We start from the raw sequence: 14825 nt of genomic DNA on the forward strand, positions 1-14825 counted from the left end.
TAGCATTACCTACTCTGCTCTCTTGACCAGAAGTCTAGATAGATTTTAGATCTACTCTATTATTTTGAATGACTGAATAGTATTCTCTTATATAAATGTTTCATTATTTATTTTAGTTATTTTTAAAATTAGAAGTATGTATGTGAGGAAAAAGCAAACAATGTACAAGATATAAAATAAAATGAAAAGTGTCCCTACTTTCCCCACTTCTACCCACAAGGTTTATGATCCAAAGTCAACCACAATGAACAACAATCTCTGATTTTAGTTATTTGGTGGCCAATATTTATTATGGTAGGTAATACACTTAAGTCCCTCTTTCTTAATTTATGTATAATATTTATCTATTAGCTCTCTGCGATGAAAGCTGGGGAAATTAGAACACATTATCCCCTTCCAGTTTGTATTAGTTTGATAATTTTTATCAAATTATATTTGTTATTATCTATTTTTAATACAGAATATTATATGTAATATAGTGTATAAATGTCACGTGGCATATATAATATAGTACATAGTATTATATATAATTATACTATATATTTTAGTATAATGGTATATTTAGTATCTTTAAGATTTAGAAAACTAATATTTTATTATATAACTGTAGACAGCGCTGCGTTTTGACTGTAGGGTGATTATTAGGTGGAAGTATTATTTGACTACAGAACTAACTAGTGTGACTTGACCATGGAAAAGGAATGGAATCCTCTGTAGAGCCTTCCAAGCCCCCTTGCCCTCTACCCCCTCCCACTGTCTTCTCTCCTGTTAGGTCACACTGGTCCCTATGTACATGTTGTATAGATGTTGTCCAATGCTTCTTCACTGCTTGGTTTGGCTGGAATGCCACGTCTCGTTATTTTTCTCTACTGATGGGTGGGAAATAACTCTGGATTCTCACATGTCTTTAAAACAGACTTTATTTTGTCTTAACAGTTGACTTGAGCTCAGAATCCCACACTCAAAACCTGTTTCTCTTAGGTCTTGAATACGTTTCTCCACTGTCATCTTATTTCCAGTCTTGCAATGAGAATTTATGGACACTTTCAGTTTTCTTTTTAAAGGTCTAAAATTTCACCACTACATGTTGAGGCTTGAGATTTGTTCGCTCCCCTCTTTTTTCATTACTCTCAATCAGTCCCTGGCATACCTTTAAATCTGAAGTCACCTGTCTTGCTTCAGCTCAGGGAAACTTTCATCTCATTATTTATGTATGTATGTATGTATGTATGTATGTATGTATGTATGTATTTATTTATTTTTTATTCAATTGCCTCTGTTTTCTCCTTCTGGAACTTCCATTGCTTAGCACAGAGCCTGGCACAGAGTAGGTGCTCAGTAAATGATTATTGGATTTGTTACTTTGGACCTGAATTAGAGTTGGGTCCCTATTTCCAACTTGCTGAATGGACTCGGGCAGGTTTTCTAATCTGAATAGGAAGAAGTCAAACCACATGACTGCTCAAGATGCTTCCGCTTTGCCAGTCCTCTGGCATTCTGCTCTGGAGCCTTGAGTTGCCACTGCTCCTGGGAGTGGAGAAGAAGGGAAAGGGTGAAGTGAGGGGAAAGCTGTCATCAAGCTGCACAGCAGCTGTAGACCAGGGTCCCACTACGAACAGTTCCCTTAGCCCTTCATCGCTTCAGCTTCCCCTGAATATCCCCCTTGGGGACCTTTCTCCTTGGCCCTCCCAACCATCCTTCAGTGGGCCTCTTTCCTCTTCACTTCTCTCTGCCCATCTACTCTACTCCCCACACTTGCCCGGCTCACATGCACACACAGCTCCTGTTGGTGAGATGACCCCTGACCACAGCAAGTGTCTCATTCAGTAAGATCCTTTTTCCACTTCTATGAATTCCAGGACAAAGAGCAGATGCTCTGACCTCTCTCCAGGCCCTAAAAAATGAAGATCAGAGAAGCATGCCCATAGCAACGACCTGCCCCAGCCTTAGGCCATCTTGTGCCCTTGGGGTGGCATCTTGGAATAGAATTCCTGTTTACTCCTTCCTCACACACAGCTCCTCTGCCCGCCCAGACTAACTTGCTCTGGACAGAACTTCTACATGCTTCACTCCTTTTCCCTGAAGGCCAGACACTGGAAGATCCAGATTAACAAGTGCTCAGATCCCAGAAGATCATTCTCTGTTCTAAGTTAGAGCATCCTAATTGGTCCCTGAGGGACAGAGTACAATGGGCAAAATTGTCTTCTCCTCTTCTTCCACCCCTGGTCCTTGCACTGCCATGAGAAGTAGGGTCCATCCTACTGGGGAAAGTAGGGGCACTATCTTGAACTTCAAGTCCACAAAGATTCTGTATTGAAGGCAGGACTCTTTCTTTCCACTGAGACCGCAATGATAGGAATTGAGCTCTCATTGCAAAAAGCAGAATTAAGGTTTGATGCAAGTTATAATTTTCAGACAAATTGCTAGTATTCAAAGATCCTCCTTTTAATATGAAACACTTCTCCTTGGTGTCTGAGTGCAGCAGAAAGGGCCAGCACATGACTAAAGGTTTCCCTGTTAGAAGCCAGAGAACTACAGACCCCTTTCCAAGGCTGGAGGTGGAAGGGGTTGGGGCTTGGGAGGGGACAGCCAGGAGCCTGTGGGAGTGGAACACAGCACTTATCCCCTGCACTTCTGTTTAGTTGCTGCCTGCTTCAGAGGCTGTGGGTAATAACCCCACCGCTGGCCTGCGAAGATGTCTTCACTGGTCACCCCTTCAGACTGCTGCCTGGAATCTCTCTGGGCTGAGAGAGGAAGGAGAAGACTCTGAAAGGAAGGGCAGCATGAAGGTGTTTCTGCAGACGAATGAGGTTAGAACTCAGGGAGATATGACAAAAGATGGGATGCCATAGAATGGGTGCCCTGACTTAAAAAAAAACCCCAATACTGTTCAACTACACAGGCTTTCCAAAGATAGAGCCAGATGCCTCTTAGCCTGTGAGTCATGGGCGAATTTCTCTCCAGAACAGGGACTTCTTTGCAGCTGTGGGTGGTCTCTGAAAAACCATGGGTGGGGTGGGGAAAGAGTGCCAAGTGGAGGCAGTCACGGAGAGCAGGCTGACTGCACGCTCCCTTCCACCCCACCCCACACCACCTGGGCCGAAGCAGGGTCCCTCAGTCCTGGCTAACAGGAAGGAGACACTGACGGTATCCCAGTCAATGTGAGTCAGATCCTTGGCCCCAAACTGCAGAATGTGAGGTGCAGGGCACAGGCAACCCCCACTCTCGCGAAGCATGAGTTCCCAGATTTGTACTCCCAGCCCGCTAAAATACACAATCAGATTCCCAGTCACATATCGCTTTTTGAGATGCAGCCTTCAGCCATATATTTCTGTCATTTCGTATTCGTTCTTTAATTTTGTTCTTTCCCTTCATCATTGAACCCATAGTCTGGTGAGTCTGCCATTGAGACTTAAGATTTGCCTCTTTCTTTCAGTTCAGTGTTCTCACCTTGGTCTCAGTCATATGACGTGGATGAGACCCACCTTTTTAATGCTGGTATCAACACTTTCTTTTATATACATAAAAAAAATTTTTTTTTATTGGGGAAGGGGAACAGGACTTTATTCCAAGTCAAGTTGTTGTCCTTTCAATCTTAGTTGTGGAGGGTGCCGTTCAACTTCAAGTTGTTGTCCTTTCAGTCTTAGTTGTGGAGGGCGCAGCTCAGCTCCAAGTTCAGTTGCCGTTACTAGTTGCAGGAGGCACAGCCCACCATCCCTTGCAGGAGTCAAACTGGCAACCTTGTGGTTGAGAGGACACACTTCAACCAACTGAGCCATTGGGAGCTCAGCTGCAGCTCAGCTCAAGGTGCCGTGTTCAATTTTAGTTGCAGGGGACGCTGCCCACCATCCCTTGGGGGACTCGAGGAATTGAACTGGCAACCTTGTGGTTGAGAGCCCACGCTCCAACCAACTGAGCCATCCCAGAGCTCAGCGGCAGCTCAGCTCAAGGTGCCCTGTTCAATCTTAGTTTCAGGGGGCTAGCCCACCATCCCTTGCGGAACTCGAGGAATTGAACTGGCAATCTTGTGGTTGAGAGTGCACTGGCCCACGTGGGAATCGAACCAGCAGCCTTCGGAGTTAGGAGCATGGAGCTCTAACTGCCTGAGCCACGGGGCTGGCCCCTGGTATCAACACTTTTAGTTTTCCATCTTCCGTTCATTTTTATAAAACAAGAGCAAAGTGCAATAAAGTGTTTAAATACATTTGTACACAAATAAATGTGTACATACACTGCCATCCAAAAATGAAAGGATGACAGAAATGAACTCTTGCTGTTTAAGCAGGCCCACCACCCAAAGGCATAAAATGTGTGTTCGTTAACTGATGTACAAAGCCCAAATCTGGCTATGGATGACATTTAGGCAGTATCGATATGATTCTTGGAATATCGGGGTGTGAAAGTCAAAGGAGAGCTTATATTGGACAGCCCAACTCAAAGTTAGCGCCTTGTTTTCAGTCAGCCTTGTCTTTTCTGTACTTCTTCAATTTCTAGAGGTCTCATTCCTCCGCTGTTAGTTCCTGCCTCCACCCTGTGACTTCTAGGTTAAATTCAGACTCTGCAGGGGATGGCCAGTTAGCTCAATTGATTAGAGTGTGGTGCTGATAACAGCAAGGTTGCTGATCTCTGCATGGGCCACTGTGAGCCGCCGCCTTCCTTAAAAAAAGAAATTCAGACTCTGCAATCAGACCATGTGTCAATTGGGAAACTCTCTCAACCTCTCTAGGCTTGACTTTTCACATCCACGAGTAGAGACAACCATCATGCGGGCACTATATATTTGTTGAGAAAAATAAACAAAGTTATCTGTATAAAAAGCTTAGCATAATGCCTGGTGCATGGTGAGGGCTTCATACATGGCAATTGTTACTAATTCCATATATCATCTCACCCCATCAACATTTGCTCCAGGGAAACAAACTCATTCTCATTGAGGTGTAAATGACTACCCGGACTTAAAGAGTTATCCTTCTCAGATTTGATTGATTGTTTTACATTTTAACAGTAAACTAAAGAAATTAAATTGGTAACTGTGTATAGGGGGGGTGCCAAAAAATGTGTACAAGTGGACACTTTGGTCAATGTTGCTCAAGCAGTAGTTCACTGTAATCAGAAATGTCTGGATGCTGATGGGAACCACTTTGAGCACCTCTTGTAATTGCAGAAGTCAAATGTGACTTGTATTCATCTGTCGTTATCGGTATATAGGAAGTATTACAATTTTAATAGTTTTTCCCTTTCTTAAAATGTGTATACATTTTTTTGGCACCCTCTGCATATTCAGGTACCATAAGGAGGGCGACCGTGTGAAATCATATCACACAGGCTTTTTTTCCCCTAGGAAGAAAGACAAGGCAACGCCATGGTCTTATCTGCTAGGGAGCGTAAAGTTCCACGAGCAACGTGGACATGGGGTGGGCAGCAATTTTCTGTAACATAGAAACGTACTTAGTGGTCATTCATGCTACCGTGTCCTACTCTGTCTGATGTCAAGGCTCCCAGTAAGAGGATGGTCCTGGAGTGGAAAGTGAAGTCAGGCTTCCCAGAGGAGTGAGGTTGTGAGCAAAGTTTTGATGACAGAAAGGACACAGGAATGTAATACAGGAAGCCTTGCTGGCAAATGAGAGAGAGAGCACAAGGCGTGGCGGAAACACTTACAAGGTGATAAAGAGTATGTCTGTTCAATTGGGGCTTGACTGGCCATGGCCAGGAATGGACTCGCTGCCTACCTCACTTCCTCTCCCATGGCACCACTGTCCTTCCTTCCGTCCCCAGGGTTGCCTTTCCTGACAGATCAGAATCACAGAGCCAGTGTCTCTGCTCTCATTCAAAACAGAAGTGAGGACCACGGGTGAGGAAGTCCAGCAGGGCATCCTTGCCTCCCTCCAGCTGACCTTGTCGCTGTAGACTCTACCTGGTCTCCCCTCCTGTTTTCTTATGAGCTCATGGGGAGCATCACAAAGGCCCAGGGGCAAGGCCATCCATTGACTGGGTAAGGAAGTATCAGAGATGAGTGGCTTTTCAGTGATAAACTGAGCCCAGAGAGCCACTTGCTTCTACAGCCTTGATTTTTGACCTTTTTTTTTTTTTTGGAGGAATTTTTACAAATGGAAGCAGGTATCATCCAGCTAGAGGACATGGTACAGTCTTACAGAGAGAAAAGGGACCTGACTGTCCCTCTTACAACCCTCTGCTTCTGGGAGAATATGAGAGCATCTCAGGAGTCAGACTGAACAGGTGTCAGCGCCCCTTAGCTCTGTGGACAACCCCCCAGCCCCAGCTCAGTCCTGCTGCTCCAGCCCCTCCCTGCCCATCCCTTCCAAGGCACCTCACTTCTCCTGCTTTCCTCATGCATCTGAGCTGCGAGGGGGTGCCATCCACCTGGCCTGCCTGCATAGGAAAAGAGAAAGATTTATGAAAGGGAGGAGGCAGCTGGGCAGCAGGGAGGAGGCGGCCCCGGCTCCATGCAGAGCAGAAGTGCTTCTCCACCTGGGTCCCAGCATCGGAGCTGCTGCTCTGTCTCTGCTGAGTTGTGAGCCTCAGGGGCCCGGCCGTGTTGTTTTCTCAGCTCGGTTCCTGAGCAGCGGCTGCTGTCAGCTCTCGACAAATAATAATAAACCTGGGAATCAGGTTTGTCGAGGGGGATTTCAGTCCCTGGGTTCATTTTTAGATTTGTTTCTGTGTGTGTGCGTGTGTGTGTGTGTGTGTGTGTGCACGCGCAGACAAGAGAGCACCTGATGGTGTCTTTGGTGTCTTGGGGGAGCAGGCCGGGGCTCCCTGGTGCCCTGGCAATCCACCCTAACTGTCCCCACAGAAGAACTGGAGAGCCCTCCTCTGCCCTTGACCACTGAGGCTGCCTACAGGTTTGAGAGAAAAGAAAAATAATTGAATAAAAGGTCTCAAGCTTTCTCCTTTCCCTGTTTCTCCCCACCTCTCTCACTCATGCTGTTTGAGTAAAGACGAAGGGGACTGGAGATGAAAAAGAGAGGGCAGGATCCCACTGTAGGTTTGAGAGTTGCATGAGTGATGGGCGGGAACCTGGGCAACAGACAGAGAGAGGGGCTGCCTAGAGCCTTCCTGTGGACTCCACCCCCAGGGCAGCAGTGACAGCCTCCTGTCCTCCATCCCTGGGATACAGCAATACAGGGACAGGGTTCCTGGAAAGGGAAAGACGTTCTAAATTGAGTATCACTGGCAAAAGCAGGCCCCAACTGTGGGTGAGAATGAATTTAGGAGCAGACTAGGGGGTGCCCCTCTGGGGCAAAGCAGCACCCACTTTTCAGCTGATTGGAGGTGACCGTTGCTGCCATCCCCCTGCCTCCAAGCAGAAGGTGCACACCACTTCTCTGTGAGAAGAACGCAAGGTCTGTGCCTATCCTTACAGCTAGCATGCCTTTTCCTCCCCTTTCTGGTTTTTGTTGTTGTTGTTGTTGTTTTTGGTTTGGTTTTATTTTGTTTAAAGGAACCAAAGGGGGAAGAATTGCCAAGTTGTAAAGTGCTTAAAGAGGAGATGAGAATCTTCATCAAATGCTAAGAGCTGGAGGGGGAGAGGAATGGGAAAACTCTTGCCTGCTATTATGGGATTGATTCTCAGATCAAGAAGAAGCAAGCAGTTGGATGAAAGGAATTATTGTTAAGCTCCTCGGTAGGAAGATCTAATGGACAATTGCCGCCATCAGGGGGAATTAAATTGCTGTTTCAGTTTGTAAAATATATCAGCGGCTTTTTGAAGCCAGAAAAGGTGTGACAGCCAAGGCAGGGTGGAGAGCGGGGGACACTTCCTGGTCCTGGTATGGAGAGGCAGAGCCAGGCAGCAGGGGACTGAGGGCAGAGAACAGGCTGCTCTCCTAACTCAGACTCTGGTCCACTTTTTGAAGCCAGGTTGAAAAATAGCTAAACTGGGGGAGTAAAGCGGGAAAGCTGTAGGCCTGGAACTCTGGGCCATGGCGTGCTGAGAACACCCATGAATCAGAGAGGTATGACGGGAATCAGGAGGGCAAGATGGGGGCTCCACTCAGGGAACCTGGTCGAATGAGGGGTGATGTGGGTCTGCCAGCAGCCCCACTGACACCCAGCGCTTAGTCAAAGGGATCTGTCGTATGTGACTAAGGCCCCCCCCACTAACTGTGGGCACAGAGGGACCCAAGGGGGGCTAATGTCCCCCTGCTCCCAGAACTGGGTTTCTCCAGCAAGCTCTTGCTATGTCTAGGCTGGAGTCAGTGAGGGCATAAAGACCTGTGGACCCAGCCACGCAGGGGGCATATTGTTATTCCAGATAAAGAGCAAATGGCAAAATGGCCTTGGGGGCGGAGAAAGGAGAGGAGGCCCTTGGAAGGAGGACCACCGGCCATGTGGAGGAGGCCACACGCCTGGGATCAGAGCAGGAAGGTTTCTGGATTCTGTGGTTTCAGAGTCTCACACCCCTTCCAAAGACCATTCGCTCCACGAGGCGGTTAAGGGCTGAAAGAAGAGAGAGAAGTGGAGAGAGATTGTCTCAGGGAGTCAGAAGCCAGCAGTCCTAGTCCGAGCTCATGCTGGTTCTGCTCTCTGTTCTCTGGAGAACAGCATCATCATAATAGGGCATGATCTTGTGCCACCTCCCAAGCACGCTTCCCAGAAAGGTAGCAAATGAAAATTAGTGCCAAGAGTTGTGGTGGCCAAAGAGACTGAGTTGCCCACCGTTTTGGTTGTCATCTCGGCTTCTGGCTGGAATCAGACAGAATTATTTCCCACTGAGAGTTCCAAGCAGGAACCCGAGGGGCACCAGGAAAGTGGCCCTCCTGCCTAGGACATCTACAAGGACTTGGGCTCTGTGCCAGGTACTGTGTCCCCTGGGACCTGGATAATGATGGAGCAGTGGCTCATTTTCAACCTCTTAGCCAGCCAGCCTTCAGGACATGTAGTGAGCAAGCAAAGGGATCTGGCCCTGAGTGCAAACCCCACTCACTTCCTCTCCCACCAGCCCTTCCCTTAGTAACAGAAACAATTACCCCCCTGGAGCCCACACCCCACTCTGAGCCCTGTCTTATCAAACTAGAGGACTTCCACTTGCCCCCAGCACCCCAAGGTCAGAAAGATGGGGGGAAGCAGCATCTACTAGGCCACCCAAATTCTGTCACCTCAGGCCCCTGAGCTCCCAGAGCACCTGGGTAAAAAGGCACAGGTCCAGTGTTTGATGTGTTGTGAGGGGGTGAGCTTCTGGGGAAGCTGGCCCATTGTTCTTCAAGGACCCTTCACGTTTCCATCATTTTGAAACATGTCAACTGGACCCCCTCACATTTTTAAGCTTCCTGGCCTACAGGCACAATCTCTTGCTCACTCCCATCCTCTTCCCAGACTGGTCTCACCCTGTCACCACCTAGTGCTGACTCCATGCACCCAGGTTTCAGGGACCACTGAGTTTCCTCTAGACACTCAGCTTTCATCTTGTGATTTCTAGCCCTTACTGAGTTTTGCGAAGAGACGTGTGTGTGTACACGCCCGCACGCCTGTTTCTTTAGATAAATCCACAGAGTCACATGAAATCAGTGACAGGTTGACACTGTTATTTCAAGATTCATCGCTCTGAGTTGCCAGCATAGGAGACCTAGCCAGCTCTTTCCAACCAACACTTTTTTTCCAGGCATAATATATAGCAGTGGGGTGAATTTGTTTCCAAAAGATGAATATCACACTATCAGCAACAGCTGCCTCTCATTTTTATTTGTTTTAAAATTTGACTCAAAGTCCAATTCTCTATACACATCCGAAGCTGTAAATCCGAAGGCGACTGATTGCACGATTTAGTAAACAGGTTATGTTATATAATGCAATTAAAGCGGGCTCCGCGGCGCCACCTACAGGCCGCCCGTGGGAAGGGAGCCGTGCCTGACAACAGCCTTCCGGACCAGGCACGCTCTCGGCTGGAGGAAAATAAACGGATTGCGCCAGGTTGAGGCTGCTGCTCCGGAGGGAGAAGTTGAAGCCAGCCCCTTACGAATGCAGCCTTTTGGTCCCTCCTGCTGAGTTCACTGTGTTATTTCAGCCTCCTGCAAATCTGTCTAGACGTCAGAACCCTGGCCTGGGCAGCTGCTTAGAGGGGGCGGCGTGGGGATGGTGTGGGGTTTGCGGGGGGGGGGGGGGGGGGGGGGGTGGTAACCACCTGGGGGCTCTGCGCTGGGGGCTGAGGAAGGCTCTCCGCTCTCTGGCCTCAGGGGCCTGCTTCCCTCACTCTGAAGCTACAATCCAACTGTTTCCATTCCATTCAACTAACTTTGTGTTGAGTGCTAATGGTGAGCAAAGACTTTTCAGAATATTCTGGTGAAATCCCTCGTTTTGCAGTATGAGAGGGAACGCAGCTTGTACAAGCCACAAAGCGGCAGAGCTGGGTGTGGAATCCAGACGTTTTTTGACCCTAAGCACAGGCTCTGATTGTGGGAATTTACATATGGGGAAACTGAGGCCCAGACAGGGAATGGGAGTTCTACAGCTTCTACTTGTAGCAAGGGACAGAAAATAATGAAAATACTGCTAGTGTGTTGGAAGGCAGACTAGAAAGGCTCCTAGGGGGGCCTGGGCAGTGCCTTAGCTGCCCTGCTGGGGAGGGAAGGAAGGAGGGAGTGGAGGGAGGGAGGGAGGGAGGGAGGGAGGGAGGGAGGGAGGGAGGGAGGGAGGGAGGGAGGGAGGGAGGGAGGGAGGGAGGGAGGGAGGGAGGGAGGGAGGAAGGAAGGAAGGAAGGAAGGAAGGAAGGAAGGAAGGAAGGAAGGAAGGAAGGAAGGAAGGAAGGAAGGAAGGAAGGAAGGAAGGAAGGAAGGAAGGTGGACTGTCCCAGGACCAGTACTCCCTCCCCCATCCCTAAATTACAACACTCTTCAGATGAATTAGACTCTGGGGCCTCAAGGATTTTTCTAAAGAGTTTTTGTAACAGTGGGTCACATCTAACCAGGAGAGAAGAGAGGGGACTTACTTCCTGGGACTAAGAGAAACTGAAGCAGAAAAGGGGGGAGAGGTGGATGAAGAAAGCAGGACGATCAGAGTCCAAGAGGGTGAAAATATCCCGCAGGTTGTCCTTGTGCCGAGTCTCTGCTCTGTGGCAGTGGGTGGGACAGGGGAGACCCAAAGGAAAGCTGGTCCTTTCCTCACTTCTCCTGAGTCAGTCAGGATGCAGTGTAGTCTCAGCCAGGGTCAGAGGGCAAGAACAGATGCTGTGGGGCCAGCTGGCCAGAGAGTTCCCAATTAGATTTTGTTTCTCATCCTTAAGGCCCTGAGCCCCCAACCTCGGCACCCCAGCCCAATTACTGCGGGCAGCATTAACCCTTTGGTGCCCCAGGCTGTTAATGGAATGTTAATTGGTCTAATGAGTTTCGTGTCAACAAGTCTTAATGAGCTCCTTCCTAACGAGCTTGGTCTTTTTATTTCCAAACTTGTTTGTCAACACACTGGAGTTTGGGCTCTATACTGAGGGCCTCACCTGCAGGGCTGGGGGAGCTAGAGTTGGGAAGACAGAGGGCATGGGTACTTGTTCTAAGGCTGCCCATTCGGACCTCCTAAAGGGGTATCCTTCCATGTCCCTCACCCACTTCAGCCCTGCTGCCTCACTCGTTCAGGAGCTCTGGAAAATGGAATTTTTAGCTCGTTTTGATGATAATATCAGTGACACAAATTATTTCTTCCTGGATATCATTGTGGGGTTGAGAGCTGCATTAGGATTTTTCCCCCCTTCTAGCTGTCATTTAACAAAGGTTTTCAGCATTAAAAGCAATCTTTCGACAGGAGCCTCTCCTCGCTGGGAAATTTCCCTGTGGTAAATTGTTCCTGGTGTGTCCTCCATTTGCAGTCTTGGCTGTGCTCCCTCCAGTGTCCTGGTGTCTGGTAACAGAGCGTTGGGGCCTCTGGACAGGCTGGAGCAGCCTCTCCCAGCCCCTGACAAATGCTCAGAAGCCCTGGGCTGGGTGTCTGCAGCTCAGGCCTGCCGCTCCCGTAGGTGCTCCCCAAAAAAGTGCAGAAAAGGTGGGTTTGCCCAAAGGGCTGAGCACCCAGAGATTGCTCAAAGAGGTCCCCACACCCCATTTGTGGGGTCTCAGACAAGAGAAGTCAGGTGCCCACATTCGTCTCCAGATGGTTCTATGCACCCCCTCAGCCCCCAAGCCTAGCTGGTGGGGTTTCCCAAAGATGGGGCAGCACATGTGTGGGTGGGGGTGTGTGAAGAAAAGAAGGTGGGCACCCAGGGTCCCCCAGTGTCAGGTTACCAGAGGCTTCTGTGCCTGAGTGAGCAGAGAAGGAAACTTAAGCCCCTGATGAAAAGGCCTTCTGTTCTTTTGCAAGAGAAGCCCCAGAGAGCAATGGGGCAGTGGCCTAGTGGCCTCTGGTGACCCCAGAGAGGGGTAGGGGGAAAGACAAAGGCCATCTGGGTCCTCAGATAATTTTTCCTATGTACTCTGAGGTCAGCCTGGCCCCTGCTCGGCAGCCCCACAGGCTCCAGACTGGAAAATCACCTCTCAGCCTCATACTGATTGTCTGGGTGCAGACCACTGTTAACCACCCCTCCTTACCACCAGGCAGGGCAGCCCTTGTAAATATTTCAGGGGACAACGACTCTACAATGACCTGACCTCCCATTCATTGGACAGTGAACAAAAGAATGCAAATTAAAGGCTCCTGTCTTTAGTCCAAATCCTCCTCATCGAGCTCCCTTTGCTTTGCCTTCATTATGACTTTCTCATCCTGGAATGAGGTTACAGAATGACCCAAACCCAAGGTTGAAGGGAACTTGTTGCCCCAGAAGGGGAGAAAACCTCCTGACAGAGCTCACACCGAAGACTCTACCCCAGGCTCCCTCTGCTGGACACTTCTGGCACGACAGCCCCACAGAGGTGCCCTTTTTTGTTTGTTTTGGCAAAGGAGCATCTGAAATTGGTGTCCCAGGAAGGGATCTGCCTTCAGGACCCATAGACCCATCCGAAGTCACTGCATCTGTCAAAGTTCCAGGAAAGGCTGAGCCTAACACATGCCTGAAATATCCCTATTTCCTTTATTCCCTCAGGGTCCAAAAGAAAAAGCTTCCACACCCATTTGAATTTCTCAAAAGCCTTGATTCTGGAAGTTCTTTCTGATGTCTTAAGGAGTCTATATCTCCTCCTCCCCTTCCTCCCCCCCACAACACTTTCACTCTGCTCTTGCCTTCCTTGGATGTTTACCATCCCCAGACAAAGACCCCACCTTGCAAATAGGCATTGGTTCCCTGCCTGAAGAGATAGGCTCCCTCAGTGCCCCTCCGAGCCTCTTTGTGAATCTGGATCTCAGAGGATAGGGTATGTGAGATGGGGCGCCCCTGAGTGTTTCTGCTGCAAAGACATCCTGGTAGCCCGTCTTCCAATGTAAGGCCAGATGTGTGTGTTGGGGTGTGTGGGGAGGGAGATATAGGCAGCAGAGGCCGAGGGGAGTTACCTGCAGTCACAGCATTTTCAGCACAGGAAAAGCCCACCAGAACCTCCATTTCCCTGTCCTCTTCCCCACTGGACTATCACCACCTCCACTAATAATGCTCCTTATAGAGAAAATCTTGCCTCCTTTCGTCTGTCCTTCCACAGCCCCCAGCACACTTCTTTGCACGTATTTGATATTTATCAAGTATTATTTGAATGAATACCTGGATTTCCAGTACTTTTGCATATGCTCTTAAGGTCAAAGCACACCTCGTACTTCAGAAACTGAGGTCCCCCAAAGTTGATCTTTTCTCCTCTTCCTGAAAAAGAACCAACACACACACACACACACACACACACACACACCACATAGGGCCCTGGAGACCCTCCCCTTTACTTAGGCAGCTCTGGAACACCCTCAAATTCCTGCAGAATTCAGGCATGTGAACATTTTGGAAGACGCTGGGGAGGCTGTGATGGGAGGGCCTCAGGGGGAGGGGAGGGAGGAGAAGGAGGGCTGAGTGTCATCCTCACAAAGGTCTGTAGCCCATCAGTACCCTCCATCTGGGAGGACAGGTCCTACACAGCCCACAGAGGTTCTTAGGAGTCTCCAAGCCCCATGATGGATGAACCTGTATCAGGCAGCTTGCCTGTGGTTCCAGCTCTAAATATTTCAGGGCATCAATACATCGGAGCTGAGCTAAACAGCTCTCTGGGCATCCTGTTTCCTTGGGTGGCACTGCCAGGATGTCTCCACTTACAGCAGCACCTTCTGGTTCAAGGAGATACTGAGGCCTAGTAGGGACCCCTCACTTCCTGGTTGTGGGGTGGGGGTCAGGGGTACAGTAAAGCCGACCGGGGAAAACTGGGAATCTGGAGACTTAGGTTTCATCCCTGTTTCACTAGCATTCCACCCCCAAACACACACACATCACTCCTCTTGGTCTCCATCTCCTCCTCTATGAGAGGGGAGACAAGCAGTGGGCTCTGACAGCCCCTCTGGCCCCGCGTGTCTGTTTCTACATAGAATGAAGGCTAAGGAAAGTCTTCCTCAGTAGAATGGGCAGGCACATCCATAAGCCCATAGTCATCAACACACACCTAGAAAAACCCGCAGGTGATGGGCACTCCCCCAGGCTCTCAGATGTTCCTGGAAGGCCTCCAAGAAGTCACTCGGGCTGCTTGTTCCACCCTCCCTTCTGAGGAAGGGACCAGCAAGCCACGTCCCTTCACACCACTAGGGGGTGTAGTGAGCACACCCAGGAGGGGGCAGGGAGGTGGTAACAGGAGCTGGGAGGGCAATGGCTGAGGCCTCAAAGTACAGGTGGTTGCTCTGAAGGCCTGGGATGGGGAAAGCACCTTGTCCTGTGGGTATCCGAATGGCCTCTTACCCCACTGCGCTACCATCAGCCGAGCCCACGT

The 14825-nt window shown here is 49.3% G+C and overlaps 1 protein-coding gene across 7 annotated transcripts in view; it reads left to right on the forward strand.

The window, feature by feature from the left end:
• The window catches only part of PKNOX2 (PBX/knotted 1 homeobox 2), a 257738-nt gene that overhangs the window by 164607 nt on the left and 78306 nt on the right, over positions 1–14825 (forward strand). Inside the window, exon 1 of one of the 7 annotated variants that reach the window (XM_081037163.1) lies at positions 2643–2810. The exons of the other annotated variants lie outside the window; for them this stretch is intronic. The gene's annotated coding sequence lies outside the window, so the exon portion shown is untranslated. Of the gene's footprint in view, positions 1–2642; positions 2811–14825 lie in introns of those variants that run through there. 7 annotated transcript variants of the gene reach the window in all.

Source organism: Rhinolophus hipposideros (assembly GCF_964194185.1).
Source record: "Rhinolophus hipposideros genome assembly, chromosome: 24".
NCBI classification, from domain to species: domain Eukaryota; kingdom Metazoa; phylum Chordata; class Mammalia; order Chiroptera; family Rhinolophidae; genus Rhinolophus; species Rhinolophus hipposideros.